General features: G+C 44.0%; 1 protein-coding gene across 4 annotated transcripts in view; it reads left to right on the forward strand.

The window, feature by feature from the left end:
* LOC135111008 (forkhead box protein O-like) overlaps positions 1-27,500 on the forward strand; it is a 167,056-nt gene that overhangs the window by 107,624 nt on the left and 31,932 nt on the right. The window lies entirely within an intron of this gene.

Raw genomic sequence — 27,500 nt, forward strand, 5'->3', positions numbered from 1 at the left:
GAAAGAAGATTGTTTAGAAAAAAGAAGAGGAAGACAAAAGGGAAAAAATTAAAAAGTAGGAACACAGAGAGAAGAGAGAAGATAAGAGAGACGGAAACAAAAGGAGGAATTGGGAGAAAATATGAGATGAAGCACATTTTCATCAAGAAGCACATGTCTGGACAAGCTTGAGAGATGACCGTTTTCTTTCACGAGGGTCTGACTTCAAAAGGGGATCTAATTTATATCCTTAATTCTCCTCCTTTCTATGCTTTCTCCTCAAAAACGGTGCGCTCTCACAAGACCAAAAAGGGAGGACTCGACGTGTTCTCATGGGTGTTATCTCTCATCAGTAATGCAGAATAATTGTTAATATATCACTGGAATTATGGAAACATCTTTGAAAACTCCACTAGGTTTGTAAGTTGTGGAGATAAGAAGTGAGGTTGAGAATGCAGTATTAAGAAGCTGCTTGGTAAGTAAATAGTTAGTGGGAAAATGCAGTACGAGCAATTGTTTTTAGAAAAGGCGAAAAATATTGATTGATTGAGTTACTTGGCTGGAGATAAGATTGATCGAGCGAATTCTTAACTGATTGGTTGATTAATGGGTTGACTGACTGAGTGATTAGTAAGAGGGGAAAGAAAAGTGTTCCCAAGGTGTTGCTATTGCTTTTGTTATTATTGCTATTATTATTTTTTTTTATAGTTGTTGTTGTTTTCTTCTTCTTCTTCTTCTTCTTCTTCTTCTTCTTCTTCTTCTTCTTCTTCTTCTTCTTCTTCTTCTTCTTCTTCTTCTTCTTCTTCTTCTTCTTCTTCTTCTTCTTCTTCTTCTTCTTCTTCTTCTTCTTCTTCTTCTTCTTCTTTTCTACATGTTTTTGTCACCACTGTGATCATCATCATTATCGTCATTATCAACGTCATCATCGACGTCACCGTTTAGAAAACTCTCTCTCTCTCTCTCTCTCTCTCTCTCTCTCTCTCTCTCTCTCTCTCTCTCTCTCTCTCTCTCTCTCTCTCTCTCTCTCTCTCTCTCTCTCTCTCTCTCTCTCTCTCTCTCTCTCTCTCTCTCTCTCTCTCTCTCTCTTCAATTATTACAGTGTTTACATCCATCACGTGATTCATTGAGCATCAGAAGGGAGGGGCGATGTCCATACTGGAGAGAGAGAGAGAGAGAGAGAGAGAGAGAGAGAGAGAGAGAGAGAGAGAGAGAGAGAGAGAGAGAGAGAGAGAGAGAAACAGAGAGAGAGAGAGAGAGAGAGAAACAGAGAGAGAGAGAGAGAGAGAGAGAGAGAGAGAGAGAGAGAGAGAGAGAGAGAGAGAGAGAGAAGGGAAGGCAAAGGTGTTTGGCCTTAGGTAGAGAGATAGAGAGAGAGAAAGATAGATAGATACATAGAGAGAGAGAGAGAGAGAGAGAGAGAGAGAGAGAGAGAGAGAGAGAGAGAGAGAGAGAGAAGGAAGGGGTAAGGGCGTGTTTGTCCCCTTGGTCCGCCATTCACACACACACCCACACACGCACACACACTGTCACTATTGTGTTCCTGACGGTCTGTTTATCGTCGCGTGGCCAAGGTACATAAATACTGGGTGTAATATTAATCCCCACATCAACCCTGCCACCATTGATGACGCCCGCTGCCCACAGAGACAAATTGTGTGCAAAGTTCAACGATTAATCAGACCATGAGAATTGCCGCCACTTAGCCTGCACGCCTCCTCTACGCACGCACGCACAGACACACGTACACTCTCTCTCTCTCTCTCTCTCTCTCTCTCTCTCTCTCTCTCTCTCTCTCTCTCTCTCTCTCTCTCTCTCTCTCTCTCTCTCTCTCACTTTTCTTCTCTTTCATCCATCTCTTCCTTTCAGCCTAGAGAGAGAGAGAGAGAAGGCCTGTTTATCTCACTCGCCCCCTCTCTCTCTCTCTCTCTCTCTCTCTCTCTCTCTCTCTCTCTCTCTCTCTCTCTCTCTCTCTCTCTCTCTCTCTACGAAGGATCTCAAAGTTTCCGTACGAAAAAAAATCAGGTTTGGAGTAATTTTCCCGAAACTGCTTGATGGGCCGAAGATGAGAAGGTAATGAGGTGATGGGGAGGTGGTGATGATGAGGCGCCGCGCAACGAAAGAGGAGAGGAGAGGAGAAGAGGAAGACGAAGAAGATAGCTAGGAATGATGGAGGATTAAGAAGATGGAGAAGAAAAGGATGACTGAGAAGATGGTTAGAAGTGGTATGTAGATGGGAGGAGGAAGACGAAGAAGAAATAGTGGAAGACGAATAGGAGGAGGAAAGAAGATAGAAGTGAACACCAGGTTAAAAGATGATCAAGAAGAAAGAAGAGGGAAAAACGATAACTGAAAAATGGTTAAAAGTGAAAAGCAGATGAAAAGAGCAAATGAGAGGAAAAGAAAAAGAAAAAGAAAGATGGGAAAAGAGGAGTAGGAGAAAGGAGGAGAGGTATTGAGGATGATGAATAGTGGAAACTGGAATAGATGAAGAAATGGAATGGAAAAGGAGAAGGAAAAGAAATATATAGGAGACTAGAAGAGGGCAGATCATGGATAGAGACAGAGAAAAAGAGAGAGAGAGAGAGAGAGAGAGAGAGAGAGAGAGAGAGAGAGAGAGAGAGAGAGAGAGAGAGAGAGAGAGAGAGAGAAATATCAATGGGAGAAGATAGAGGAGAAAGAAAAATATAGAAAAGAAAGTTAAGCAGGAGTAGAAGAAGGAGGAGGAAGAGGAAGAGGGATTAAAAGAGGTCATAAGAGTAACTGTTTCTCCTGGCTTCTTCACACACACACATACACACACACACACACACACACACTAATTAATTTGTTTTCATTCATAATTTACCTTTCCTCATTATTAATTTCTTGGAATCTTTAGGAAACTTAAAGTCCATTATGCAACTCTCTCTCTCTCTCTCTCTCTCTCTCTCTCTCTCTCTCTCTCTCTCTCTCTCTCTCTCTCTCTCTCTCTCTCTCTCTCTCTCTCTATCTATCTATCTATCTATCTATCTATCTATCTATATATCTATCTATTTATCCGTCTGTCTATCTATCTATCTTTCTATCTGTCTAAATTTCTCTCTATTTTTCTTTTTCAGTGAGTGTACAAGGAGAGAGAGAGAGAGAGAGAGAGAGAGAGAGAGAGAGAGAGAGAGAGAGAGAGAGAGAGAGAGAGAGAGAGAGAGAGAGATGTACAGAGGGAGAGAAGAGAAGGAAAGGGTGTGATGAAAGCAGGGTGGGATGGAAAAGAAGGGTGTGTGATGGAGAGAGAGTGAGAATGAGAGTGAGAGTGAGAATGAGAGAGAGAGAGAGAGAGGGAGAGGGAGAGGGAGAGAGGGAGGGAGTGAATGAATGATCCGACCGCGAGCAGAGACTCCGATTACTGATTAGATTAATGATTTGATTAATTTAGCTCTGGTTATGATTAATCAGCGGGGCAGCCAACTCACATTTTTCACACGGCTACTGATGAGTTCTCTCTCTCTCTCTCTCTCTCTCTCTCTCTCTCTCTCTCTCTCTCTCTCTCTCTCTCTCTCTCTCTCTGTGATTTTTTTATTTCTTAATGTTTTTTTTTTCTATTTTGTTTGTTGTTGTTCGTCTTCTTCTTCTTCTTCTTCTTCTTCTTCTTCTTCTTCTTCTTCTTTGCATTTATTTTTTTTTATTTTTTTCTATTATGTTTGATTCTCTCTCTCTCTCTCTCTCTCTCTCTCTCTCTCTCTCTCTCTCTCTCTCTCTCTCTCTCTCTCTCTCTCTCTCCCTCTCTCTCTCTCTCTTAGAAAAAGAGAAAAATAAAAAAAGAGAAGAAAATTTAACAAAACGAAGAGACTGAAAGAAAACTAACACCCTATGAACAGAGAGAGAGAGAGAGAGAGAGAGAGAGAGAGAGAGAGAGAGAGAGAGAGAGAGAGAGAGAGAGAGAGGCCTTGTCTTACCCGTCCTTCACGGCAGCCTCGGTAACAAGGAAGAATCTCATCAGATAGACAATTACTAGTCTACAGATCACGCCTTTGACTGCAAATTTCCAGGGCAGAAAAACACCCATTCAGATTATTAATAAAGTGCCAATGATTACGTGAGGGGAGAGGGACAGAGAGAGAGTAGGGGGGACGGGAGACAGGGGGAGGGATGGAGAGAGCGCAGAAAAAGGGAGAGAAAGGGGAAAAGGGGATGAGGAGAGAGAAAAGGGTGAAGGGAGGTTAATTCAGATTTTCAGCTTTTTCTCTTTTTTCCCCCTTCCGTCTCTCTCTCTCTCTCTCTCTCTCTCTCTCTCTCTCTCTCTCTCTCTCTCTCTCTCTCTCTCTCTCTCTCTCTCTCTCTCTCTCTCTCTCCTTCCTCATTTTGTCTCTCCTACTCTCTTGCTCTCCCTCCTACCCTCCTTCCCTCCCTCTCTCCCTCCCACCCTCCCTCCCTCCTTTAACCCTTCGTCCCTTCAACAGTATTTGCGAAGCTACTTAACTTTTTTTTCTCTCCCATGAAGGTGTGTGTGTGTGTGTGTGTGTGTGTGTGTGTGTGTGTGTGTGTGTGTGTGTGTGTGTGTGTGTGTGTGCGTGTGTCCTTTTAATTCATGTTGAATGTTTTCTTCTTTTCTTGTTTTCTTTATTTACTTATTTTTTTATTATTTTTTGCTACCACCACCACCACCACCACCACTACTACTACTACTACTACTACTACTACTACTACTACTACTACTACTACTACTGGTACTTCTACAACTATTAACATCATCACTATTGCATACATAGACACACCTGAACCACCTCCTCCTCCTCCTCCTTCCTCCTCCTCCTCCTCCTCCTCCTCCTCCTCCTCCTCCTCCTCCTCCTCCTCCTCCTTCTCCTCCTCCTCTTCCTCCTCCTCCTCTCCCCCATCACCCTTATCCTTACACTCAAATAAAAACAGCTCATCCCATATCCATACATCAGCTTTCACTCTCACTCTCTCTCTCTCTCTCTCTCTCTCTCTCTCTCTCTCTCTCTCTCTCTCTCTCTCTCTCTCTCTCTCTCTCTCTCTCTCTCTCTCTCTCTCTCTCCCTCCTGAAGAAGTGTCTGCAAGAGGGCGGGAGGGAGGTAGGGCGCACACTTCCCGCCTCTCTAAATCTTACATCCACCGCCACTAACGGCCACTTAATTCGATAAGAGGGATGGTATTAAAAGTGGAGACCGCCAAATGGAGCACTGAGACTCTGCCATGATTTACTAAACATGGATGTCTTGCCGCCGACGCGAGAGAGAGAGAGAGAGAGAGAGAGAGAGAGAGAGAGAGAGAGAGAGGGGGATGGAGGGAGGGCGAGTTTAAGAAAGGAAAATAGGGAGGAAAGGTTAGTGAGAGATGTATATGAGAGAGAGAGAGAGAGAGAGAGAGAGAGAGAGAGAGAGAGAGAGAGAGAGAGAGAGAGAGGGGGGGATGGAGGGAGGGCGAGTTTAAGAAAGGAAGATAGGGAGGAAAGGTTAGTGAGAGATGTATATGAGAGAGAGAGAGAGAGAGAGAGAGAGAGAGAGAGAGAGAGAGAGAGAGAGAGAGAGAGAGAGAGAGAGAGAGGCTATATTATGACAGGCCAAGTAGTAAGAAGTGGAAGTATGAGAGAGAGAGAGAGAGAGAGAGAGAGAGAGAGAGAGAGAGAGAGAGAGAGAGAGAGAGAGAGAGAGAGAGAGAGAGAGAGAGAATGTTTAGAGATGGAATATGATGAGCAGAAGAGAGGAAAAACAGGACAGTCAGCACATCAGCACACACACACACACACACACACACACACACACACACACACACACACACACACACACACACACACACACACACACACACACACACACACACACACACACACATATATATTACAGAAGAAACACATCAATTAAAACAAAATTTAACGAAAACTAAACTATGAAATATTTTTTTCCTTTCTCTCTCTCTCTCTCTCTCTCTCTCTCTCTCTCTCTCTCTCTCTCTCTCTCTCTCTCTCTCTCTCTCTCTCTCTCTGGATGGATGGATAACGTTCTTTTTTCTCATAATCCCACGTATCTTTATTTAATCTTGCTTTTCCTTTCTTACTCTCATTCACCTGTTCTTTTTTTCCTCCTCGATCTTGTGTCCTTAGATTTATAAATAAAAAAAAGAAAAAAGTCTTCTGTAGATTTTTTTTTCTAGTGTTTTTTTTTTTGTTTCTAATTTCTTTGCATTCATACCATCTCACCTTTGTCCTCCTCTCTGCTTCATATCTTCCCTAACCCTCCTCTCCTTCCCTTCCTCCTCCTCCCTCATTTGATTCTCCCTCTCCTTCTTTTTTCTCCATTTCCTCTTCTTTCTCTTCTCTTCATTCTTTCCTCATATTTTATCATCCTCTTTCTCCTTTCTCTTTGTCCTTCATCTATTCCTCCCTTTGCCTTCCTTTTCTTCCTTCTCCTTCTTCTTCATCTCACCCTTAACCTTTTTCCCTACCTCTTCTTTTTTCTCCTCCTCCTCCTCCTCCTCCTCCTTTCTTCCTGTATTGTCTTCCTTAAAACTCTTTTGACTTCACACAAAATTTGACCTTATGTTGTTCTCTTCATCCTCCTCCTCCTCCTCCTCCTCCTCCTCCTCCTCCTCCTCCTCCTCGTCGTGGAATCTCTTCATCTTTTTTTTATCCTTTTTGTCTTTTCTTTCTCGCATCATATTATTATCCTCTTATATTCTTTCTCCTTTATTTCTCTCCTTCCTGCATTTCTTACTGTCACACTTTACCCAATCTGATTATTACTCTCTCTCTCTCTCTCTCTCTCTCTCTCTCTCTCTCTCTCTCTCTCTCTCTCTCTCTCTCTCTCTCTCTCTGAAACCATCTTCTCATCATCGTCTTCACTTCCAGATATTATGCTGTTCACCTCTTCTTTACCTCCTCCTCCTCCTCCTCCTCCTCCTCCTCCTCCTCCTCCTCCTCCTCCTCCTCCTCCTCCTCCTATACACACATTTTCACAGCACTGGAAATCAAGCAACCCACTCTGCAACCTCCTCCTCCTCCTCCTCCTCCTCCTCCTCCTCCTCCTCCTCCTCCTCCTCCTCCTCCTCCTCCTCCGCGTCTCGTCGTCCTTTTCATCCATCTATATTCGTTAATTTCGACTCATTTCTATTCGTATTATCCTGCCATATATTCGCCCGTCCATCAGCCCTTTCCATTTTCTTTACCGCTGGCCTCTTTGACGCTCACAATTTACTGCCTACTTAACATGCGTCCTCTTGCTGCTTACCCCTCGTCGTCCTGGAGCCCTTAACGCCACGTATATCACCCCAACCCTACCCTACCCACTACTACTACCACTGCTGCTGCTACCCTCCACCCCCTCTGCCTGCCTGAGTCTCTCTCTCTCTCTCTCTCTCTCTCTCTCTCTCTCTCTCTCTCTCTCTCTCTCTCTCTCTGGTTGTTGTTTTTTCACTTTTCATACTTTTTTCTTTTGCTTCTTTGTTTTCTCTATTTTTTCTTTCTTCTTTCTGTTCCTTCTCTTCTTCTTCCTCCTCCTCCTCCTCCTCCTCCTCCTCCTCCCCCTCCTCCTCCTCATCCTCCTCGTCGTCGTCGTCATCGTCGTCCTAATTTCCCTTTCATTTTTTTTCCTCTCCCCCGTCTTCTTGTTCGTCTTTTCTCTCCTTTCTAACACACAACTCAATCGCTCTCTCTCTCTCTCTCTCTCTCTCTCTCTCTCTCTCTCTCTCTCTCTCTCTCTCTCTCTCTCTCTCTCTCTCTCTCTCTCTCTCTCTCTCTCTCTCTCTCTCTCATCCGTTATCTTCTCCTTACCAACTTTTTCACTTAGCTTCTCTTGTCTACCTTTCACACTGCCTGGTCTTCGTAGAAAATCCGCTTTACCGCAGAAGAGAGAGAGAGAGAGAGAGAGAGAGAGAGAGAGAGAGAGAGAGAGAGAGAGAGAGAGAGAGAGAGATTTCTTCAGGGTAATTTCCTTGGTAGACTAAAAAAATGTGCAGGGAGGAATAAGAAGAGGCAGGGAAGATGAGATATTAATGAAGGTGAGGAGGAGGAGGAGGAGGAGGAGACGTAAAGAGGAAGACATAGGAGAAGGGAAAGGTGGAGGACGAAGAAGAGAAAAAAGAAGCTTTGGAAGAATTTAAAATTCGTTTAAAAATTAAGAGAGAGAGAGAGAGAGAGAGAGAGAGAGAGAGAGAGAGAGAGAGAGAGAGAGAGAGAGAGTATAACATTAAAAAGAAAGTTAAGACTTGGAAACTATGAAGAAATATTCACGTGTGTGTGTGTGTGTGTGTGTGTGTGTGTGTGTGTGTTATGTCTTTAAGTGTGTGTGTGTGTGTGTGTGTGTGTGTGTGTGTGTGTGTGTGTGTGTGTGTATGTCTTTAAGGAAGACATGTAAATTATTTCTAGCAACCAATATTATTATTATTATTATTATTATTATTATTATTATCATCATCATCATCATCATCATCGTCATCATCATCATCATCATTATTATTTTTTTTTTTATTCATTTCATTACCAGTTAAGAAGCAGCAGAAATTAAGCGGCTCTTTCTAATCAATATTTTTGTATTGTTATAATTTTTACATCAACACAGACCTGAGGAATGTATCATATTTACATACAACAGTTCTTATCACCGAGCTATCTAATAAGAAAGAAATAATGCGTCTTTATATTCTTTGGAGTTCATTTATGTATCTAATTTTATTGTGTTTTTTTCTATATTTATTCTTTTTTTTATTTTAGGTTCTCTTTAGGTATAGCGACGCAAGCAGGTTCTGTCTTAGTTTACCTTTTCACTGGTACGATTCCTCCCTACCTTAATGAAATGGTCCTGTGCAGATTCAGATCACAGCTTTGAGAGACAACACCCATAGCACACACAGCAGAGATGGTTGAATATTAAGTCAAGTTTTTCTTAAGTGTATGTTGGTCAGTTACTTTTCCTAATTAAAACTCACGAGCGTCACTCAGTAACCTTCATCAGCAGTCAAGGGGTTGAGGATACGAGAGAACACAACCTCTCCTGACAAGAAACAATAGTGAATCAAACCTGCAGGCTTTTCTGAGGGTTACTCGCGAGACTTGGACCTGTATTTAGAAACGCTTTGCTTATACACCACGACTATTTTCAAAGGCCATACAGATGATTAGCCGGGTTTTCAATAGTGTTTCTCCTGCTGAGAATGTAGAAAACATGTTAATCTGTCACTAGAATTGTAAAAGCACCCTTACAGATTCGTGTAGCCTCAACTAATAGAGCTACTGCTAGAACCTTTTGTATGTAATGGAGGTGCGACGCGGAGGTGTTTAAGACTATGGTCCTTGCTTGGTGTGAGAGGTGCATTGTATCTCGCAGCGACGGGTCATTAGCAGGAACACTCCAGGTCTTTTACGCATGTCATTGTTTGAAGTTCCCCCTTCTTCTCGCAGAGCATCCGTCACTGGAGTTCCTTAGGTCATTTCTTCCTTACGGTTCATTGGTTGCGAGAGGAAATATTGGACTTTTATATATTTTTTCTCCTCCAAACTCAGGAAAGTGTGTGTGCGGGGAGGGGAAAGGCAGTGAATGATCTAAAGCTGGTACGGAATTATTTTGCCTAGTATTAGAAGATGTGTTCAGGAGAGAGAGAGAGAGAGAGAGAGAGAGAGAGAGAGAGAGAGAGAGAGAGAGAGAGAGAGAGAGAGAGAGAGAGAGAGAGAGAGAGACTTATTTTCTTCATCAACAACAGCATCAGACAGGCAGGCAGACAGACAGACAGGGACAGAGACAAAAACAGACAGGCAAAGAAACAAAGAAGAAAATAAAATAGGCAACCAGTCATCCAGCCAACCAGCTAAACAGACAGACAGACAAAGGGACCAATACACACAGACAGACAGACAAAAATAAAGCAGTGAAAAGTAGAGACAAAGAAGAGTTCAGGGAAGAAAAGAAGGGAAGAAGAATGGAGCTGAGCGGCTAAAGGTAAGAAGAGTTAGGTTAGGTTAAGTAAGGTTAGGTTAGGTTAGGTTAGGTTAAGTAAGGTTAGGTTAGGTTAGGTTAGGTTAAGTAAGGTTAGGTTAGGTTAGATTAGGTTAGGTTAGGTTAAGAGTTAAGAACCGTATTCTGAAATAATTCTGCGCCGCACCTGCACTACATCAAAAGACTCTGTAGTTGAAGTTACATGGGTTGTTACGGCTATTTTTATGGTTCTAGTAACAGATTAACAAGATTTCTACATCATCAGCAGGAGAAACACGCTGACGAGTCCGGCTAATCGTCTCTGTATTTGAAAACAGTCGTAGTGAGAGAGAGCAAAGCGTTTCAGAAGAGTCCCAAGAGAGGCGGCGAACGAAAAGGAAGGGTGGAAGGGAAGAAGGGCCGAGAGTGTAAGGGCATACATAACTTCTCCTTGGCGACCCTGCACATTAATCTCCTATTGGAAACCGATACCCTGTCTCTCTATGTACGTCCATGTGTATGTAGTCCAACAACCATGTACGCATATCATAACACACACACACACACACACACACACACACACACACACACACACACACACACACACACACACACACATACATACATACAAGCGCCCTCATTATTTTTGGGTGTTTCTCGTGGCTTTGTTGTATCGTCATTGTGAGTGCGCAGAGTAAAGGCTTCCCGTCAGTCTCCGCTCCCCGCGTCCCTCTTGTCGTGCGCGTGTGAGGAAGAGACCGGCGGGGAATGGAGTTGGAAAAATTGCCTGACTAGAGGAACCATCTCCATTCTCCGTCATAAGAGAGAGAGAGAGAGAGAGAGTGTGTGTGTGTGTGTGTGTGTGTGTGTGTGTGTGTGTGTGTGTGTGTGTGTGTGTGTGTGTGTGGAGGGGTGAAAACAATAAATTTATAAGAAGTCATGCTAATACCAGAAAACACAAACAGCAAAAATAGTAAACAGAAGATAAAGAAAGTGAATGACAAAAAAAAGATAAACTTAAGAGGAACAAGAACTATGGACATAAAAGACGTGAAGGAAAGCAAAAAATAAAGAGAGAGAGAGAGAGAGAGAGAGAGAGAGAGAGAGAGAGAGAGAGAGAGAGAGAGAGAATAAAAAAAAAAAGAGAGGTTACGCCGAACTTGTGTATGTACTTTGTTCTCAAAATTCCTGTAATGTTAATTAAGACAAAAGTTATTTCTTCATAGCTCTTGACGGATTTGAGATGTTACGTGAATGCTCCGTTTCTTTTCTCCTGACCCCTTCATTCCGTCTTTCCTTTTTATGAGAAGCGCCTTAATGAGGAGCAGGAGGCGAGACGGGACAATAGGTAAAGGAAGCCAGGTAGTTACGTAATAAGGCCAAGTAGAGAGTAACAACTGTGGAAAAGTGTGTGTGTCTGTGTGTGTGTGCGCGCATTAACCTGTCAATCTTTCCATACCAACACTTCTTTTTGTTCTTTTTCTATTTGCCAGTTCCTTAATCCTCCATATCTTAATCCTTTTACTGCTTAACTTTTTTTTTCTGTGATTATCTGTAAATCTATAGACCCTGCATGTTGTACTTGTCTCTTAAATATTTCTCTAGCCTTGAAGAAACAAAATTAACTTAGTTTCTTTCATCTCTCTCTCTCTCTCTCTCTCTCTCTCTCTCTCTCTCTCTCTCTCTCTCTCTCTCTCTCTCTCTCTCTCTCTCTCTCTCTCTCTCTCTCGGTAATCATGGCAGTGCAAGGGTTAAGCCTACCATCCAAACCCCACTACACACACACACACAAGCTGCATCCTCCCTACCTTACCGCCCCAGCCACCCATACTTCTTCCACCCACCACGGCACCCTACTCAGCACATCCTACCCTGCACGAGTCATCTTATTCCTGATTCCTCTGTGTCCAGCCCTCACCACACCTAGCCCTCCCCAGCAAGCAGAGGCAGAAAAAGGACATTGGCTAAATTAGAGAGCAGGACACCAATGGAAACCTCTTCTTTTTTGGGGGCTATTAGATCTCAGGTTTTTTTTATTCTTGTCAACTTTGGACCATCAAGAGAGAGAGAGAGAGAGAGAGAGAGAGAGAGAGAGAGAGAGAGAGAGAGAGAGAGATTATTGTTTTTATTCTCTCTCTCTCTCTCTCTCTCTCTCTCTCTCTCTCTCTCTCTCTCTCTCTCTCTCTCTCTCTCTCTCTCTCTCTCTCTCTCTCTCTCTTCTTCTGTCACTTTCTTTTCTTTGCCTCCTCTTCATCATTCTCCCTCCCTTTCTTCTTCTCTCTCCAATTTTTACCTCGGTACCAAATTTCTATTCCTTATATGCACACTTCATTCATTTTTTTTATTTTTTTACATTCATTTATTTTCTTTCCCTTCTTACATTTTCTTGCATCCACCTTCCTCGTCCACCACCACTTCCACCACCACCACCACCACCACCCTTTACTTCCCATCTCCTCATACCATCTTGCTCTTAGTTTCCTTGTCTGTCTATTGGTCGGTCGGTCTGTCAACAGTCACCAATACCATCCGTCTGTTCTTTAATAATATATGAAAGACTATTAGTTCTTTAAACCTTATCATTTTCCTTTCCAAATTAAAGACTTACATATGGTCATTCTCTCTCTCTCTCTCTCTCTCTCTCTCTCTCTCTCTCTCTCTCTCTCTCTCTCTCTCTCTCTCTCTCTCTCTCTCTCTCTCTCTGACCCTCCCTGTCCCGTGCTCTCGACCCCGCCGGAGTTTGGATGCATCACCACCACCAAATTGAACCTCTGGCTACCTTCCAAATGTCGACTCCCAGGTTCTTGAAATTCCTCGACCACGCCGGTGTTGTACGTCTTGGATAATGTTTGGGGAGGGTCGAGGGGGCGAGGAGAGAGGGAGAAAGGGAGCAAGGGAGTAAGGAAGGGAGGGAACGAGGGAGTGAGGGAGGGAGGAAGCGAGCGAGGGAGAGAGGGAGGGACTGAGGGAAGGTTAGAGAGAGAGAGAGAGAGAGAGAGAGAGAGAGAGAGAGAGAGAGAGAGAGAGAGAGAGAGAGAGAGAGAGAGAGAGAGAGACTTAAAGAAATATAGAAATAGACGTACAAAAATAGACAGACAAACACTTACAGATAGATAGATAGACAGACAGACAGATTTACAGACAGGTTAACAAACAGACAGACAGATATACATATAGACAGGCAGACAAAAAGACAAACACAACAAATAGATAGACAGACGGCTATGAAAAATAATATTGTCAGATATGAATATATTTAGATGAAGCAGGTACATAAAACAGATAGATAAATAAACAGATAGATAAGTAATAGGTACCTGCGTTATATAGTGTAGCATACAGACATACAGACAGAAAAGCAGCAATTCGACACACATTACCATTTACTTCAGCAATTAAAATAAACAAAAGCAAAAAAAGATGAACATACAAGAGAGAGAGAGAGAGAGAGAGAGAGAGAGAGAGAGAGACGGAAGGGGAAGGGAGCGCCCATGGAGTTGGGAGAGACGGAGTGATAGAGTGAAAAGTAAAATGGTCGGCTTGATAGGGTGAGACCGGAAGAAATCTGCTGAAGAAGTATAGACAAGGCTGGAGGGGCGATGCTGGGGGGAGGGGAGTGGCTTGGCTGATGGAGAGAGAGAGAGAGAGAGAGAGAGAGAGAGAGAGAGAGAGAGAGAGAGAGAGAGAGAGAGAGAGAGAGAGAGAGTTATAAAGACAAATATGAAGATAAAGAAGATAGATTTGTAGACAGATAGATGGATTAATGCATGAATATATAGGTAAATAAATGAACAGAAATCGGGTAAATAATTAAATAGATAGACAGACAGACAGGCAGACAGACAGACAGACAGACAGACAGACAATTTACCAAAACCTCATGGAAAGTAGAATAAGAAATTGAGAAGAAGAAAAGAACACAAAAAATAAAAAAAAATAAATAAAATAAAAACTGAATTATCTCATTATAAAAGAAAATTATATACAAACCGAGCGCCTTAGAGAGAGAGAGAGAGAGAGAGAGAGAGAGAGAGAGAGAGAGAGAGAGAGAGAGAGAGAGAGGGGGGAGGGAGGGAAGAGAGTATTTACAATAACTATACAGAGGGGGCGTGGTGGTGGCTGGCGGTGGTGATGGTGGTGGCTGGGGTGGTGGTGGTGGTGGTAGTAGTAAATTTCCCAGCGTGGCCCAACCCTTCCGTCTGATGTGGCAGAAAAAAAAAAAAGAAAATAAGACACAAATGACATGGAAGAGAGAGAGAGAGAGAGAGAGAGAGAGAGAGAGAGAGAGAGAGAGAGAGAGAGAGAGAGAGAGAGAGAGAGAGAGAGAGAGAGAGGACGATTAAGGAACAATAAGAAGGAAAAAAAGAGATGCATGAAAATGATTAATGGGAATATGAAAGAGAAGGAAAAGGAGGAGATAAAACACAGTAACAATACCCGTAGATGGGAAAAAGGAGAGGGAGAATAACGGGAGGAGGAGGAGGAGGAGGAGGAGGAGGAGGAGGAGGAGGAGGAGGAGGAGGAGGGACGTTGACAGAAAAGAGGAGAAAGAAGAGGATAGAGTTCGAGGAGGGAGAGAAGAAGAAAAGAGAGGTTCGATAGGGAAAGGAGGAGGAGGAGGAGGAGGAGGAGGAAAAAGAGAAGAAGGAAGAAGAGGAGAGGAGGGGGGAGATATACAGATAAAGAAGAGAAGTAGCCGACGTTAGAGGATGCTGGGATAATATACATACAGAACGGGGGAGGAGGACGAGGAGGAAAAAGAAGAAGAGGAGGAAGAAGAGAAGGAGGATCACGAAGAGGAACATAAAAAGAAAAAAATATATATATAAAAAGAAAACTTTGCATTTCATATTCTTTTGGAACTATCGCACCAAAAACTTAATAATTTGAACGTTGAAATGAACAAGATATCATGAAAAAATAATAAAAAATTAAACATTTGTGTATACGTACGTACATTTTCAAGGCAACATTAGGGAAGAAATACTACAGACACGGGAACTGTGAAATTTAAATGCACGAGAGAGAGAGAGAGAGAGAGAGAGAGAGAGAGAGAGAGAGAGAGAGAGAGAGAGAGAGAGAGAGAGAGAGAGAGAGAACGCACATCCATTGAAAATACAAGAGTGGAGGACATTTATGCAAGATCAGTGGATGGAGGGAGGAAAGTTAGCGACGAGAAGGAGGAGAAAGAGGACGACAACGACGACGACGAGGAGGAGGAGAAGGAAGAGGAGGAAAGAAGCAGGAAAGATTGAAGCTAAGAGAGAGAGAGAGAGAGAGAGAGAGAGAGAGAGAGAGAGAGAGAGAGAGAGAGAGAGAGAGAGAGAGAGAGGGAGGGGGGAGGGAGAGGGAAGGTCTGGATGGGAGAGTTTGGGAAATACGACACACGCCCCTCAGTTTACGAACTCTCGAAGATAAGAAACGAGGTCGGCAGGTATAGCAAGCCCGGAAGAGTGGCGGATTTAGGGGTGATCAGATACCGAGAGAGAGAGAGAGAGAGAGAGAGAGAGAGAGAGAGAGAGAGAGAGAGAGAGAGAGAGAGAGAGAGAGGGTGACTTACAGACTGGCTGAGAGAAATACAGACGACATTAAGGGTTAAAAACAGACAAGCTTTATGCGAAGAAAGATTGAGAGAGAGAGAGAGAGAGAGAGAGAGAGAGAGAGAGAGAGAGAGAGAGAGAGAGAGAGAGAGAGAGAGAGAGAGACTATTATAGGCGTACTGTGACAGCCTCTTCCGAGAGAATACACTAATAGCTTTTCAACTTGTCTTAAGAGGGATAAAGGGATCTACCATTGAAACTCTCTCTCTCTCTCTCTCTCTCTCTCTCTCTCTCTCTCTCTCTCTCTCTCTCTCTCTCTCTCTCTCTCTCTCTCTCTCTTTCTGATTAGTTGTTAAACAAAGGAGGAAAGAGTTAAAAATTTGATATTTTCACACAAGACTAAGAAGATCAATGACAAGAGTTTAAAGCAAAAAAAGAAAACTTATAGGAGAAAATATACTAAATGTTTTAGTTACCATGGAGCTCCACAAGATGCCATATTTCTTTTGTCTGGGGCTTTTCCTGAGAAGAGGTGATGGAAGGGAAAGAGAAACGCTCAGCTATTCATCCTGGCTGGCTTGTGGGCAGAGTGGACACAAGGGCAACGGGGGACAGCAGACACGAAGAGATCCATCTTAAGTGAGTAAAATGATGTTCTTCCTCATAGGCTGGGGAGAGGATCTGGGGAGTTTGGTTAGGTAAAAGAAAATGGAGAAGGAAGAAAAGTATGAAATATAAATATGTAAGCATGACTGGAAGAGAGGTATTGTTTTACTTCAATCTCTCTCTCTCTCTCTCTCTCTCTCTCTCTCTCTCTCTCTCTCTCTCTCTCTCTCTCTCTCTCTCTCTCTCTCTCTCTGTCTGATTAGTCGTTAAACAAAGGAAGAAAAAGTTAAAAAGGTGATATTTTCACACAAGACTAAGAAGATCAATGACAAGAGTTTAAAGCAAGAAAAAGAAAACTTATAGGAGAAAATATACTAAATGTTTTAGTTACCATGGAGCTCCACAAGATGCCATATTTCTTTTGTTTGGGACTTTTCCTGGGAAGAGGTTATGGAAGGGAAAGAGAAACGCTCAGCTGTTCTTCCTGGATGGCTTGTGGACAGAGTGGACGCAAGGGGAACGGGGGACAGCAAACACGAAGAGATCCATCTTAAGTGGGTAAAATGATGTTCTTCCTTCCTCATGCCTTGTCAGTAAGCACCTTATAATGACGTGGGTGATCTCCGTGTCGCTGTGATATAGAGGTGCTGCATTGATTCAAGTCTTTTTAATCCCCACGCCGCGGGTTACGTTCGTGTGTCTGTGAAGAATGCGGAGATGTAGTCAGCCGTCAGTTATGGTGAACGTATTAATATTTTGAACCGTTGGGATCCACAAAATCCTTCCTGTATGTACTGACTCAGAACCGTTCGGACAGGCCATGTGATATTAGAACAGGCTGGCATCGTAACTTTGGGGCGGTGGTCAAGTCTGGTTCTCAAGTGCCACCAAAAAAACAGTATTAGTATTGATTCTGATGCGAGACATGATGATGATGGTTGATTAGGCGGTCGACGATCAAAAGTAAACTCGTGAATTGTAGGATAAGAGGCATTTATAACTGAAGGATTGCCTGGTGGGGTTATTAAAAGGAAAAGAAAAGAAGTTTGTCAGATATTTAAAAACCGGGTGTCAGAGAACTTGTAATATGATACCTACGGTGATGAAAATCCAGCTAAAGTGTTGAATCTCAGGTGTGGGGCGTGGTTGGTGTGGCTTCCAGGATGCCAGGGGTGGGTTGTAGCATGCTTGGCTGATGTTGCGGGATGAGGCTGGTGTACAGAAATTCAAGTTAGGTATTCCAGATGTGGGGCGTGGCAAATATGTGGCTGCCAGAATTCCAGTGAGTGGTGTGGTTGGAGTTTGGCGTTCAGGTGTGGCGTTCAGGTGTCGCGCCCCCAAAAATATAGTCGTTGGTGAAGCTGCTGTAGCATTTTAGGCGTGGGATGTGGCTGGTCTAGCATGTGTGGTGTCAGAAACTCAGGTATCTAGGTAGAGTATGAAATGCAGGTGTGCTGTTGGGTGTGGCAGGTATGGTGTCCAGAAATCCAGGTGAGTTGTGGAATGCAGGTGTGGGGTGCGGCTGGCAGTCGGCACAAACAACCCCTGCACGGCTCCCTAGTGCAGGTAATCAGTAAACACGTCATAGGTGGGGTTGGTGGTGTTTGTTGTTGCAGAATACTAAGTGGAGTGAATAATGAATTGCTTACTATTGGAGGCCACACAAACCGCACTATCACCCCATAATTTTCCACAAAGTTGCTGGCATGACGGAAGGAATTTAGTGGATAAATATTGCATGATTGGCTGTGTTGGAAATGACGGTGGGAAACAGGAAATGCTTGTATTGGTGATAGGGGGGCGGTGGGCAGCAATACACACACACACACACACACACACACACACACACACACACACACACACACACACACACACACACACACACACACACACACACACACACACACACACACACACACATGTACATGTCAGACGCACACACCACACCTCCCGCCCCCCCAAAAAAAATAATAATGATAATGTCAACTAACAAAAAGAGCAAGGAAAGTGTGAGGTAGATTAGCGCAGCGGTAGACAGGCGGGAGTCCGGTAACAGGTAGGAAATAACTTTATCAAGGAGTTTCTTGGCCTTCCCTCACCGCCTCTTCCAACGCTCCAGCCTCTTGCTCCTCCTCGCCTGCCCGCCACACCACTGTTTTGCATTCCTCGATCCCTGATGATCTTTTTGTGTCAGGTTCGTCAGTTATCCAATCAGCGCCACTCTGAGTACCAGACTAGTATTGCTGTTCAGTTCCCGGCGGACGCTCCAGCCTCTCGCCCAGAAGAATTTTCACCCGTGCATCATCTGAAGACGCGGTCGGCACTCCCCTTCTCGTCCACACGCTCAGATACACACAGCCAGGCTACCGGGAAAGTCACCCTAAGGCAGAAACTCCACTGAGAACACTTTTATGGCGGCACAGCGGTAGCCCTGCAGCGGCGGATGGTTGTGTGGGGCAAGAGAGCCGCTCAGACCGCCAGCTCGAGGTATCATTTCACCGGCTGCCTTTTTCTTTAAATTGACACCCCGACACCCTCACGCTAAAGACGAGTGGTTTTCATTTACATGGGGCCCCACTGACCACCGGCGGGAACTAGAGGGAAGAGAGGAAGTGAGGGGAGCGTGAGAGGGGCGGGTGGTGATGGGGGTAGTGTAGTGTTGGCGCCGCTGCGATGACAGTAAGCGGATGGCGACGGCGATTGTGATATAATTTTGAGGACGGACGAGTTGAAGATTATGCATTTTGTTTTGCGATGTTAAATTAATGAGGCTGCAGGATTAAGTGTGTCTGTGTGTGTGTGTGTGTGTGTGTGTGTGTGTGTGTGTGTAGATGTGCGGTGTTGCTTTTAGCTCGCTTTGTGTCTATTTGTTCTTTTATTCCTTCCTTTTCATCTCACTGCTGCCGCTCCTCTTCCTTCCTCCACCCTCTCAGTAGTTCCCTTGTGGTCTCGTCCCTCCTGCCTGCCCACCCCAGGCTGCTTTCACCTCTCGTATCGCCTTACTCCATCTTTCCATTCTCTCATAACAGACACTCCTCAAACACACTCGTACATGGTGTTAACTGGATAATTTTCGAATAGATGCACTGACTCAGGTGGAAGGAGAGAAGAGAGGGGGAGAAAGTAGGGAGGGAGGAGAGCGTCTGGCCCACCTCTGAGGAAGAGGGGGAAGAGGGAGATGGCCCCTGGGCAGCCCCTCCCCGCCCGAACACCGATTGTCCCGAATGTGAAAAATGGCAGGGTCTGGGGGCGCTGCGGAGCCTTGCATAAGTATAGGAGTTTTGTTATGTCCTGAGGGTAACTTCTGAAAGTATTGGATATATATTGGGGTTATTCCCGCCCCGTCCTAAGATAACGGCGCGATCCTTTACCGCGGGATTTATCCTAAGTGCCCGCTCGGAAGGATTAATGTAATTGTTACTGTCCAGTTTTGAAATCGAAGTCCAAAATCCACAGATGGGGACAGGGCGGGAGTCATCGGGATTTTGGTCACACGAGGCCATTCCAACCGCCCATCTAATTCAACTCAGAATCCAAGTGGCGTATCCCGCGGCGGTGGTGCTCGCCATTGTGACGCTACCGGCCCCCGTCACGGCGACCAGAGCCGCCTGCCATTCTCCCGCCTGGATGGGACCCCTATATGTAAGTGGCCAAAGAAAAGTTAAATATGGAAATTACAAGGAAACTTGGGCAAACTTAGAGGAAACTTAAACGATGAAAGACGGTGACCCTGCCAGGCTTTAACTTTTCCTCGGACTCCGACCTCAACTTTTCCATCAGATTTCACCAGATTTCACCTCCTCTCCAAATCTGTGGCTTATGTATGCACGAACCTTCCGCAGGTGCTCACAAAAATCGGACGAGTTTTTAGTGACAGTGGGGAGGGAGTGGCTGGAGGGGGAGGAGGAGGGAAGGCGGAGAGAGGTGAGGGGAGGGGACTTGGGGCCACGTCGATGTGAGAGCGGAGGGGAGGGGACGACGGCGGGGCGTGGTCCAGTCGGCCGGCGTCACCTCCAATACTTTTATTTCAGCGGCCACTCTCCCCTCCCCTCCCCTCACCTCAATTCCCCTCTCCTCCCCTCCCCTCCCCGCTGCCCCGCCTAAATCATTAAGAGGCAGAACGCGGAAACGATCTCGATTCCCTCTCAGGTGTTTCCTTTGCCCACGCGAATTACAAGGCATCGTTATTTTTACAGATATACACAGGCGCACGCACACAATACGCGTTTTTTTTTCTCGCTATCTCTCTCTCTCTCTCTCTCCCTCTCTCTCTCACCTTTGCTACGACGAAGGTGTGTTGTCCCATTGGTGATTCAGGACGTGGTTTGTCGACGAAAGGGAGAGAGAGAGAGAGAGAGAGAGAGAGAGAGAGAGAGAGAGAGAGAGAGAGAGAGAGAGAGAGAGAGCAAGTGTGTGTGTGTGTGTGTGTGTGTGTGTGTGTGTGTGTGTGTGTGTGTGTGTGTGGACTGTCTCTCAGTTTATGTGATAGGAGAACAGCAGGGAGTCGTCGTCTTCCCTCTCACTCACTCACTCACTCACTCACTCAATCACTCTCCTTCCCTTCCCTTCCCTTCCCTTCCCTTCCGTTCCGTTCTGTTCCCTTCACTCTCTCCTCTCTCTCTCTTAGTACTCATTTTTTTTCCCACGTTTTGAGTGGTCTGTTGTCCATCTCTCTCTTTCCATTTTCCTCCTCCTCCTCCTCCTCCTCCTCCTCCTCCTCCTCCTCCTCCTCCTCCTCCTCGCCCACGTCCTTCGTCTCCGCTCCTTTCCCCTCCGATAACCTTCAGAATCCACGTGTCCACTTGGCAATCGGATTGAAATGTATTGCTTTACTCTTTTTACTGAGAGGTGTAAGAATGGATGGCTGCGGGAGACCAGAGGAAGGAAAAGGAGGAGGCGGACGAGAGCGAGAACGAGGATGAAAAAAAAAAAAAAAGGAATGAGAAAAAGGATGGAAGGAAGACAATAGACTAGAAAGAGAAGTACGAGGGAAAGGAAGATAAAAGATGTATATGTAGGAGGAAAAAGGGAAAGACGACGGAAAAAGGTTAAAAGAAGGAGAAGGAGGAGAAAGAAGGAACAGAAAAACATTAATGCAACAAAAAGAATATGGTAATAAGCAAGGAGAAAAAAATAAGACAAAAACAAGAACGACAGAAAGATGAGAGAGGAGGAAAAGAAGGAGAAGGAAGTAGAGGAAAAGAAAAAAGTGGAAAAGTATAATTTGAACAGGATCTAATAGATAAAGAGAAGGAAATGGAGAAAGAACGACAACAAGATCAAGAACGAACAAAAGAGGAAACAGGAAAAGGAAGGAGAATGGGAAGGGGGAAAGTACGTACCATGCAGCAGAATAAAACGAATAAATAAGGGAAATGGAAGAGAAAGGGGTGGAGGAGAACCCTACAGAAGGAGAACGAGGATGGAAAAGGAGGAGAACGAGGATAGAAAAGGAGGAGAAGGAGAAGAAGAATAAAAGAAGTACAAAAGCAGTGAGGTAAGGAAATTTAGTTAACAATAAAGTAACTGAGGTAGAAAATAAAAAAATTGTAAGATAAAATAGAGGAAAGAGAAGCATTTAATATATAATGCAATGCTTAAAGAAAGAATAATAAAAAATGCAGTACTTTCACATAAGAGAGAGAGAGAGAGAGAGAGAGAGAGAGAGAGAGAGAGAGAGAGAGAGAGAGAGAGAGAGAGAGAGATGGTAAGAGTTACGACGAACGTTGAAAGGCTAGCAAAGTAGAAGGGTCAGGCGGCGTGATGGAAGAGGGAGGGAGGGAGGGACGGAGAGAGAGAGAGAGAGAGAGAGAGAGAGAGAGAGAGAGAGAGAGAGAGAGAGAGAGAGAGAGAGTTACTAAAACATACAGGTACAAAAGCACTTAGAATGCCCCAAGTCCACACACCCACGACTGAGTGACTAACTGACAAACGCACAGAGAGACAGACGGCCTGATTGCTGACTGTCATAGAAAAAAAAATATCAATGAATACCTTCCTCGTTATATCAATTTTCACAACCAATGGCACTTGCATTAACCGTACAACCGTGGACATATATTGTGGCGACTTTCCTCACTCCGGCAAAATCGTTATGTTGTCACTCCTATTAAACCTCCCTGAGTGGTTAATGTACTATTGCCAAGTACACGTATTAAGGCGTCTGATGATGTAGGAAAGATGATGATGTAGATACCTAGAGTGACTGACACCCTCTGTGCATCGTAGTTAACACCGGTGGTTGAAGGGTTAATAGTACTGATGATGATGGTGATAATGGGTAGTAGTAGTTGGAGGAGGAGGAGCAGGAAAGTAGCTTGCTTGAACATATTTATTTTCAACAGTAGTATAGAATTATCTTGTCTTAATCTCACAATAACAGTGCTTATGATAATGTTTACCGGAGCATACTTGGCAGTGGTGGTCGTGGTGGTGGTGGTGGTGTCTGTGATGGTGGGGAACAGGAAGGTATTAGCTGTGATGATGATGGTGATTATTGTAGTGGTGTTATAGATAGTGGTAGTTAGGGTAGTAGTGGCAGTAACAGTATGGTGATTAGGTCAGCTTGTATTACCATATTCGTAACCCTCTTTCTGAATTAATGTAATTTTCTTTACATCACAACTGTGTGTGTGTGTGTGTGTGTGTGTGTGTGTGTGTGTGTGTGTGTGTGTGCTCATATAGAGATGTAATAATGATTAACGATATAAACGGAGAGAGAGAGAGAGAGAGAGAGAGAGAGAGAGAGAGAGAGAGAGAGAGAGAGAGAGAGAGAGAGAGAGAGAGTCCACCCCTACATACAACTCATAGCAAAACGAAAAACAAAAATAAAGAAAAAACATACATATTACAAAAAAAATGAAAATACTAGAAATAATAGCTACAGTAATACTATCTATCCGAAGAATAAAGAAAAAAAAACAAAAAAATATATATATATATAGAAGGTCCAAAGGAGGCGCCTCTTAGGGTTTTAGTGGATCGTCTTTATCGACGGGTTGTGATTCCGAGTCTTGGATGTGAAGCCGTGAAACTTTTTGACTCTCCCGAAGAAAAGGGTCTCCATGGAGTTTTTTCTTCCTTTTTAGGACATAATTTTCACCCCATCCCCCTTTATCCTTCCCCTCTCTCTCTCTCTCTCTCTCTCTCTCTCTCTCTCTCTCTCTCTCTCTCTCTCTCTCTCTCTCTCTCTCTCTCTCTCTGAGATGAAACATGCTTATTTTTTTCTTAGTTATGTTTCTACGTATCAATATTATTTTTATTTTATCTCCTTTATCCCCTGTTATCCTCTCTCTCTCTCTCTCTCTCTCTCTCTCTCTCTCTCTCTCTCTCTCTCTCTCTCTCTCTCTCTCTCTCTCTCTCTCTCTCTCTCTCTCTCTCTCCAGGACAGTTTTTTTTTATGATTAGACATTAAAAGTCCTGGGTACATAATTCTTTTTGAGTTCTGAAAGTACATTTTAACTTTTCTTCAATTTCTCATTACTTACTTTTACGATTTTTTATTACTCATATTCTCTCTCTCTCTCTCTCTCTCTCTCTCTCTCTCTCTCTCTCTCTCTCTCTCTCTCTCTCTCTCTCTCTCTCTCTCTCTCTCTCTCTCTCTCTCTCTCTCTCTCTCTCTCTCTCTCTCTCTCTCTCTCTCTCTCTCTCTCTCTCTCTCTCTCAGTGTTCATATATTTTTTTCTCTCCACCCACCTGCTTCGAGAGTAACTTTATTTTTTTGCGCTGTAGTTTTAGGTCCTCCTTCTTCGCGCCTCCTCCTGCTCCTGTCCCGCGTCCCCCACCGAGTGATGGCTCTTGCCTGATGGCGTGGAGATGAAAGGACAAAAAATGGAGTAAGAAAGAAAAAAAAAGAGGAATAGTAAAGGTATCGATTTTAGAGTTTAGCATCTCTCTCTCTCTCTCTCTCTCTCTCTCTCTCTCTCTCTCTCTCTCTCTCTCTCTCTCTCTCTCTCTCTCTCTCTCTTGCTCTGCAATACTCCAGGGATTTCTCATATCTTCCCTTTTTCTTTCCCCATTTCCTCTTTACCTATTTTTTTTCTTGCCCTTTAAATTTTCTTTCTCCATTTCATTCACTTGATAGTTTTTTTCTATTTTTTTCTTTTATTCTTTTTTTTTTGTCATGTCATCTATTTATCTGTTTTGTTTGTGTGTTTATTACGAGTATCATTCTCTCTCTCTCTCTCTCTCTCTCTCTCTCTCTCTCTCTCTCTCTCTCTCTCTCTCTCTCTCTCTCTCTCTCTCTCTCTCTCTCTCTCTCTCTCTCTCTCTCTCTCTCTCTCTCTCTCTCTCTCTCTCTCCATAAGTTGTAAGTGGTTCTGCTGCTGCGGCCCCATTCCAATAGTTCTCTCCCATACCCTCTCCTCCATTCCCATCTGTTCCTCTCACTCCTCGCCACCCATTCTTCACCTCCACAACAACATTCTCCCTCCGTCTCTCTCCCTCTCCCTCCCTCTCTCGCCCTCTTTCCCTCCTGCCTCTTTTCTCTTTCCTCATCGTACTCTTTTTTCTTGCTTTCCATTTTTTTCCGTCTGTTTCTTTCTTTCTTTCCTCATGAATTTGTTTAGTCTTCGCTTCCTCCCTTGTTTCAGTGTGTGTGTGTGTGTGTGTGTGTGTGTGTGTGTGTGTGTGTGTGTGTGTGTTCAATTTTGTTGTCCCCTCAAATCTATCTTTTTTTTTCTTCACTCTTTCAAAAACTAGTGTATGTTAATAGAGTATATGTGGAGCTCTCTCTCTCTCTCTCTCTCTCTCTCTCTCTCTCTCTCTCTCTCTCTCTCTCTCTCTCTCTCTCTCTCTCTCTCTCTCTCTCTCTCTCTCTCTCTCTCTCTCTCTCTCTCTCTCTCTCTCTCATTAGTCTCCCGTATAACACTCCCATTTTCTTTCATCACTACTTAGCATTCTTCCCTTTCCAAGCACAGTTTCTCTAATCCTTTATTTCTATCTACTATACGTGGGGAGATGACGAATGCACTATTGTGAGGAAGGTACAAAGGTATTCGCGAGCAGGGGGAGTGACGAATGGTGGGCGTGCAGTGGGGGCGCGTCGGAAAGGGGGACAGGAGGGGGCAGGAGGTAAGAGGAGGGGAAGCCAGTTAATGGTTGGTGTGGGGAAGCGAGGCAGACGTGAGGTGCTTCTCGAGGGGAGCAGCACACCCACTCCTGCCCGCCTCCCCTCATCTCACACATCCCCTCCCTCCACCACTGATCTGTCCCCTCACATCCACTCCCTTCTCCTCCCCTTACTGTGTGTCTCCCTTTCACATCCTCTCTTTCTCACTTTCTCGTTGCAGTGTACTCCCTCCCTCCGCCTCGCATCCTCTCCCTGTCTCGCTGCCACACCCTTGCAGAAAAAGGGGAATAAAAGTACTTGAATTACATACCAACAGCCAAACATTTTCTTCAGTGCTGGGAATGATGCATATCAGGACATTTCTTGGTGCTTTAGCAGGTGTGTTTGATGAAGTGTGCTCTGCTAGTAGTGAAATCCGGTCGAGAAGAACAAGGAGAAGGAAGAGAAAGAGGAATGAACACTTATTACACTCACGATCAGAATTCGAATAAAATATCACACTTACTTTCATAGAACAGCATTTTTTTTCTTAATCTCAGATCCTCTAATTGCTAAGGGTCTATCAGGCACCAGGAGGAAGAGGAAGAGGAACGAACACTTAGTACAGTCAGAGTCAGAAGTCAAGTAAACTGTCACACTTAGGCCAGTGTTCAGAAACGCTTTGCTCTCTCACCACGACTATTTTCAAATGTCACAGAGATGATTAGCAGAATTCTCACAAGTGTTTCTCCTGTTAGTAACGTAAAGATCTCGTTAATCTGTTACTAGAACCGGAAAAAAAATATCCTAAAAACCCGTGTAACTTCAACTAGAACCTTTTGAAAGTAGTAGAGGTTTTAGGGAGACTCATAAAGATCAGACTTAAGACAGAGAGAACACGCAGAACACAATAGGAGTGAGTGCAGCAGGGTTCCAGACTGCTGACCGTGAGTTGATGAGCACACAAGTGTTTTACTACCTTTGTGTTTTATATTTACCTGAAAAAGTGAGGGATTTTTTCATCACGATCAATTGCACCTAGTATGCTCCGCCCCTTCCATCTGATTGGCTCAATGGAACGTGTCTCAACATATGAATGAGTTGTATTGATCGGAATTGTGTAATGAGTATAATATTGCTTCAAATAAAAATTGTGTATCGTAATTTATTTATTTGGTAACGCTGCGCCTGCCATTTGTTGCTGTTTGTTAAGAAGCAAGGAGTGTTTATGTAGGCTCAAGCTGGGATACGTCAGGATATCAAGTTTGCACTTTGAATTATCTCTCACATTCGCGGTAAGATATGTAAGATTCACAAAATATTTTCTTGCACAGCCACAGCGATATGTAATAATTCTCAGCACTAGAAGGAATGTGTGAAATGTTTATAAGCATGTACAAGAGAAAAGAGGATAAAAAGAATAAATTTTGTAATCTGTGCCCATTGTAATGCTTGGAGGTGGCTGTGGAACAAGAAGAGATGTAAGTATGTTTCGTAATTAAGCACTGATGTGACATACAGCAGTGAAAGGGTTAAGCAGGAATACACTGGATGCTGTATTAAAGCATTTCCGCACTAACTTCCCCAAACAAGTGTATAGATTATCAAGAAACACGACGAAAATGTTTGAAATACACATGACATACGTACACCAACTGGGTTTCTCAAAAAGGTTAGCCAGAATATGAAATGCTCGTTCACGTTGTGCTGCTTTGATATTATGGTCATCATAGTTACCCCATCGATCTATCTATTTATACATTTATCTATTTATCTATCTATCTGTCTATCTATCTATGTCAATCTATCTACCTATTTGTCTGTCTGATCTATCTGTCTATCTGTCCGTCTATCTGCCTATATGTTTATCTTTGTATCTGTCTGTTTCTTTGTTTTCTGTCGTTCTAGAGGCGGGATAAAGCAGGCAACGTCTTCTCGTCCTGCACCGAATGAGTTTCCTCTCGAAGCTCCTTCCTTGACCAAGGCTTCTATCTACATTCGAAACTCTCTCTCTCTCTCTCTCTCTCTCTCTCTCTCTCTCTCTCTCTCTCTCTCTCTCTCTCTCTCTCTCTCTCTCTCTCTGCCGGCGCGTAAAATTCCCATTCATCATTGCCACTCAGAATTCCATTTTCACGCATTGGCAGTCGATACTATTCCCATTTCCCTGGTCGGCCGCTGTGCTTGTGTTATTTGTTGTGTAAATCTCTCTCTCTCTCTCTCTCTCTCTCTCTCTCTCTCTCTCTCTCTCTCTCTCTCTCTCTCTCTCTCTCTCTCTCTCTCTCTCTGTGTGTGTGTGTGTGTGTGTGTGTGTGTGTGTGTGTAACGTTCCATTATTTATCATCTTTCATTGCTGTGTATGCCCTCACCTCCTGGCAGCGGCCGTCCTCGCCCCATGCTTCATTTCAAAAGGTACACGAGTAGGCAGGC

This window comes from Scylla paramamosain, chromosome 21, assembly GCF_035594125.1.
Source record: "Scylla paramamosain isolate STU-SP2022 chromosome 21, ASM3559412v1, whole genome shotgun sequence".
In the NCBI taxonomy this organism is placed as follows: domain Eukaryota; kingdom Metazoa; phylum Arthropoda; class Malacostraca; order Decapoda; family Portunidae; genus Scylla; species Scylla paramamosain.